The following is a 6,183-nucleotide window of genomic DNA, read 5'->3' as shown; positions in this document are numbered from 1 at the left end:
GGGCGGCGGGAGCGCGCTCGCCGCGCTCTTAAAGCAGCCGCGCTCCGCTCCCGCCACTGAGCGGGGTCTCGCAGCCGGGTTCTCCCCGCGCGTGGCTCGGGGTATTATGGGCTCGGCTGGGGCAGTTTGGAGGCTGGAGACGGCTCTGGCCCGCTCTCGGAGAGAGGAAGGAGGACGGCTGCCTTCTTGGGCTGGCGAGCCTTTGCCAGATCCCAGTCCTGCGAGCTCTTAAAGACGCCGCGCTTTGCGCGGGCTTGGCGAGATCTCCCCTCCGTCGTCCTCTTTGCTCGGAGATCCGGACCTGGGGGGAGGGGGACCTGGTTCGGGTCTCGGGAGGAGAGCGGGGGAGACAGCCGACTGCCCTCCTTTTCAGGCGAGGGGGTTTGCAGTTTGGCTCCAGCGCCGTAGCAGCGCCGCAGCGGGGCGCGCCCAGCACTGACAGTCCCTGCTCGCGCCCCCAGCCCGGCGTATTCCCCCGCCTGGAAACAAAGCCGAGAGGCCGTTGCTCTGGGGCTGCGTTGAGATTTAATTTTTTTTTTTCTTTTCAGGCTTCCATTGGCCGAGTCCGCGGCTAGGGAGGGGGGGAGGGATATCGATCCGAGGCTTGCAAAATCCAGCCCTCCCGAGCCCCACACCCTCCTCGCCCTCGCCATGAAGGATCGGCGGCTGAGTTTTTCCAACTCCAACCTCCGCGGGAGGAGGGAAGGTTCCCGCGCTCCAGCGGGGTGGTGGGGAGGGCGCAGGAAATGCGCCTCTCACCCCCGGCTGGGTGAAAGCAGCGCCGCGGGGCAGGACCGATTTCCTGGCAGCTACCCGGGGAGCGGCTGCCTCTTTAGCAATCCGGGAGAGGCGTCCGGGGGGGAAAAGGGAGGACTGGGCTTATCTGTAATGAGTTTTGTCCCTTGGCTCTCGGTGAGAAGATCTTTATCGCTGAGACTTCTAAGCGCCCTATTTCCCCCTCTTAGGCGGGTGCTAAAAAGTGGGGGAGGCAAGCTTTGGATTAGACGTGTAATTAAGACAAGGTAATTTGCCATTTGTAATTTTTGCCTAATTTCTCTGCCTCGGTGTCAAAGCCATTTTGACATGTTTTTTAACGCGCCCCTGCTATGTCATCCCACCACGCAGGGTCCTCCACCCACCCCAACATCCCAACCGGATGCTAGGTTTTCAAATAATGTACAGATGTTCGGAGATCCTCCTGCAAGATGTGATTAGGGAAGCAGTTTCACACCCACACTTCCAAAAGAAAAGCCTTTGAAAAGTTACGTTTGGGATTACAAACTAATAAAAGCCAGGAAGTTCCTGGGGAGGGGCCGCGCTCTATCTTTAGCTGAACGGGGGTGAACACCCTCCCTCCGTGTGGGTAATGAGTTTGTTTGCTTTGGAATTTGGTCCTTCCTGGTTTTGTTGGAATCCTGACTCCCGCATAAATGCTTGAGGGTCAGCTTTCTTGGGACTGTTGTATTTTAAGGGACGGCCGTTTGTCAGTAGGAGCTTTGAGAGGTTAAAATGACCCCTGTGTGTCTGGCTACCTAACTAAGGAATGAATGGTAAACTCCGTAGGATTTGAATTAGAACAGTACTCACCAGGCTAGACATCCCCAAGTGAGTTTCCTCCTTTGCAAAACGTAGGTAATAAAAACTGCCCTTTGTGGAATGCCTATTATCTACCAGGCTCTGTGCTGACTTCTTTTCCAGAAGCTGTTCATTCAACAAATTCATTGAGCATATATTGTTCAGGGCCTGGTGTGAACACACCCATGAAGAAAAAAGGCAAGGCCCGTGACCTTGGTGGAGCTTACCTTCCAAAGTACATGGAGTCCTTACAAGAGTCTGCCAGCAGCAGGGATTATGTTCCCTGTTTTATTGGCAAAGAAACATGTTCAGAGGAGTCAAATAATGGATGCCCCGCTAGTAAGTTGTAGAGCTGGGATGCTGAGGCCTGTCTGCCTCCACAGATGTGGAGAGGAAAAGAAATGAGGGTTTGAGAATACAAGGAAATGTGGGTGGGAGAAGTGGTTTAGTGGGGGAAAGTTCACCTGGCTTCAGAGAGTAAATTACCACTACCCTTAGGGTATAGGATGGCCCACACTAAAAATTAACATTGAATTGTATCCAGCTGGTGACTGTTCTGGGGCCCTAGGCTGAAGTTTTTTGTTTTGTTTTGTTTTGTTTTGTTTTGTTTAATTTATTTTTGATACAAAGACAGAGAATGAGACGGGAGGGGCATAGAGAGAAGAAGACACCGAACCAGAAGCAGGCTCCAGGCTCTGAGCTGTCAGCACAGAGCCCGACTCGGGGCTCGAACCCACGAACATGAGATCTGACCTGAGCCAAAGTCGGAGGCGCCCCCCCCTAGGCTGAAGTTTTGTAAACTGCCTTTAGAAACAGCTTCCCTCAACCTGAGCCTTACCAGGTGCCAAAATAAAATAGAATTCTTTTAAGTTTATTTATTTATTTTGAGCACGGGAGAGAGGGTGAGAAGGGGAGAGGCAGAGAGGATAGAGGAAAAGTCCTAAGTAGGCTTGGCACTGTCCACACAGAGCCTGACCTGGGGCTCGAACCCATAACTATGATGAGATCATGACTTGAGCCGAAACCAAGAATCTGTTGTGAGCCACCCAAGGGCTCCTATAAAAATAGAATTGTAAATGAATACCACACAGGATGCCTGTTCATTCATTCTACAACCAATTACAGAACAGCCCATACTTACTGGACATCAAATCAAGTGTTGACAGCACAGAATGACCAGGCAGTGAACCTGACAGTGCCCCCATCTGATGATGACAACCGACCTCCTGGGAGATGTGGGGACTGCACAATATGGTGAGCACCCCAAGAGGATGAGTGTGAGCTGCTATGGGAGTGCCAAAGAAGGAAGGGATCCCCAATGGGAAGAGAAGTCTATAAAGAGAAAGGGCTGGTATTGGCTGCCAAATTACCCCCAATTTAGCAGCTTACAACAATACGCCTTTATTATCTCACAGCTCTGTAGTTCCAAAGTTGGGGGACAGCATAACTGGATCTTCTGCTCAGAGTCTCCCTAGGCAGCAGTCAAGGGGTCTGCCAGGCATTCTCATGTACAGCTCAGAGTCCTCTTTAAAACCCATTCAGGTGGTTGACAGAATTCAGTTCTTTGTCATTGTAGGACCCAGATCCCTATTTTCCTTCTGGTTGTTGGCTGGAGGTAGATCCCAGCTGGAGACCATCTTCAGGTCCAGCCCGTTCAGTCCTCTCACAAAATGGCAGCTCGTCTCTACCAACGGAGAAGCTCCCTACACGCAGCTATGTAGGAGTTTCGGGAGTGACCATCCCATCACTTTTGCGGTAAAATGTAACCTAATGAAGTGAATAACTATCCCAAGACTTTTATAGGTCTCACTCACTCTCAGAAGACAGGAAAATACACCAGGATGTAGGACTCTTGGGAACCATCTTGGGGTTGGTTCTGCCTGCCATAGTCTATTTTGTGTAGAGACTGTTAGTCAAAGGTGATCACTCTCAAGCCAGACTAGTTGGGTTCTGTCCTTTTGAACATGAGCAACTTAACTACTCCATGCTTCAGTCTACTCATTTGTAAAGCAGGAGTAATAAGAACACCTACTTCTAAATTAAAAAAATTAAAAAGAGTTAGAAAGAGTTAAGTGAGGTGCCTGGGTGGCTCAGTTGGTTGAACATCCAATTTCAGCTCAGGTCATGAGTTAACTTATGGAATATAATAGGTTAACTGCCGCATCTTGCTTCTGTAACTTCACCTTCTTGCTAAATAGATAACTTGTTGCTAAACACTCCTGGTTGCTAAGATTTGATCAAGGCCAAGCCTACATGAAGAAAATTCGCTTAGTCACTGTCTAACTATGATTGGTCGTCTTAAAAGAACAAAGAACTTTAAATTGATAGGTTCCCGCCAAAACTAGTGTCAGTGAGTCACAATGTAATTGGCTACCATGGAATGCTGTGAATGTAATTGGTCAACTAAATAATGACGTATTCTGTCTATATATCGTACTGCAGCCTTTGTTTGGGGCCATTCTCTGCTCCTTAAGACCAGGAGGCCAGGTTTGAACCCACCGTAAATAAAACCTTGCCTCGCTTCGATTCGGCATTTGGTGCTCTTTCGACAGCACCCTGTTTCAGAGCTCACAGTTGGTGAGTTTGGACCCCGTGTCAGGCTCTGTGCAGACAGCTCAGAGCCTGGAGCGTGCTACAGATTCTGTCTCCCTCTCTCTCTCTGCTCCTACCCTACTTGTGCTCCGTCTCTGTCTCTCTCTTTCTCTTTCTCTCTCAAAAATAAGATTTAAAAAATATATTTTTAAAGAGTTAAGTATTTAGAGTAGTATGGAGCATCTAATAAGCATTTAATAAACGTAAGTTATTACTGTTATCGGCTCAACCGGCCTGCTAAGGAGAGAGTGAACATGTTACTCTCTTCCTACTCAACTTCCATGTCTTTTCCGCTAACAGCATCCCGGTTCCTTTGTGCTAATCTCTACAGACAGTCTTGATCCTTCTTCCTCCAATGCTACCCTCTGCCTTTCCACCTCACTGGTTCAGCCTGGACATATGTCCCAACCCAATCATTTGCAGCATCTCAGCCCTTGGGCGTGATTGGCTTGGTAACACCCACCTGTTTCCACTTGGTACCATGAGAGCAAGACTTCCTCCTGGGTTTATCAAGCTGGGTGACCTTAAGCCTTGGCAAGAAACAAGGGCTCCACTTGGGAAGAGCCTGCTTGAGAATAAAACTGATGCCCAGAGAAAAACACACTGGAAAGGAAGAGGCCCGCAGAACCCTAATTTCATCACTTGAGTCCTCAAGTCTTACTAGAAGCCAGACTAGACCCCATGGACTATTCAGTTACTTGACCTGATAAGTTCCTTTATTCCTTTTGTGTCTTTGAGGTTTTTTTTTTTAAGGTTATTTATTTATTTTGAGAGAGTACACAAAAGGCGCAGAGAGAGAGAAAGAGAAACCCAAGCAGGCTCTGCACTGTCAGTGTGGAGCCTGAGGCAGGATTTGAACTCACACACCATGAGATCATGACCTGAGCCAAAATCAACAGTCGGATGCTTAACGGATTGAGCCACCCAGGTGCCCCTGAGTTGAGTTTTTATTAAATTGAAACTAAAATTTGAAACTTGGAACTGATGGCAAAAGATCACTAAAATATCCAGCTTTTAAAAAGGAAGAAGCAGGAGCTCTAAGAGTTAAGTGATTTAACCAAGGTGATTGAGATAGTAAACAAAAGATAACTCAGATCTACTGAGTGTAACAAATCACTCCAACATGTAGTAACTTGAAACAACCACCTTTTGGGGGTGGGGGGAGAGGAGGCCAGCAGTTTAGGCTCCACAAGGCCCTACTTCTGCTGGTCACATCTGAAGTCACTCATGCAGCTATAGGACCAGCTGCCAGAACTCAACTGGGTCTGCCTGGTCCAAGATGGCCTCTGTCACATGCCCAGCGATTAGTGCTGTTGCCTGTGGCGCCTCAGTTCTCATCCACTGGCATTTCCACCAGCCTATTTCGGACTCAGGCTAGTGGGAATGAGTGGAGGCTGTAAACGATCTCGAAATCTAGACCAACCATTGCGTTTTATTGGTCCGAGCAAGTCTAAAAGCCCCAGTTCAGGGAGAGGGAGAAAAAGACTCTAGCTTTTGTGGGGAAGAGTAGCAAACTTCCATTGCAAATGGGACAGGAAAACAAGGATGAGAGGAATTGCGGCCTTTGCAGTCTATCCACGGTTAAAGCGAAATGGTTACTGTGTCAGTTGACTTGTGTCCCCCCGAAAAAAGAAATGTTGAAGTCCTACTGCTTAGTACCTCAGGATATGGCCTTCTTTGGAAACATGGTCTCTTACAGAGGTAAGTTAAAATGAGGTCATTAGCGTGCTCTGTAATCCAATATAATTGGTGTCCTTATAAAAAGGCAAATTTGGACGCAGATACAGACAAGTACAGAGAGAAGACAATGTGCAAACATATGGGAAATAGATGGCCAAGTCACTGAAGTGACATGTTTATAAGCCAAGGAATGCCATGGGCAAACGGCAGAAGCTAGGAGGAAGCAAGGAAGACTTTCCCTACATGTTTCAGAGGGAGTGTGGCACAGGCACCACTTTGATTTTGAACTCGTAGCGTCCAGAACTGTGCAATAGTAAATTGTGAAGCTACCCAGTC

The sequence above is a fragment of the Suricata suricatta genome, chromosome 12 (genome assembly GCF_006229205.1).
Source record: "Suricata suricatta isolate VVHF042 chromosome 12, meerkat_22Aug2017_6uvM2_HiC, whole genome shotgun sequence".
NCBI lineage: Eukaryota > Metazoa > Chordata > Mammalia > Carnivora > Herpestidae > Suricata > Suricata suricatta.
The sequence above is the reverse complement of the archived record's forward strand: the minus strand, read 5'-3'. Positions refer to the sequence as shown.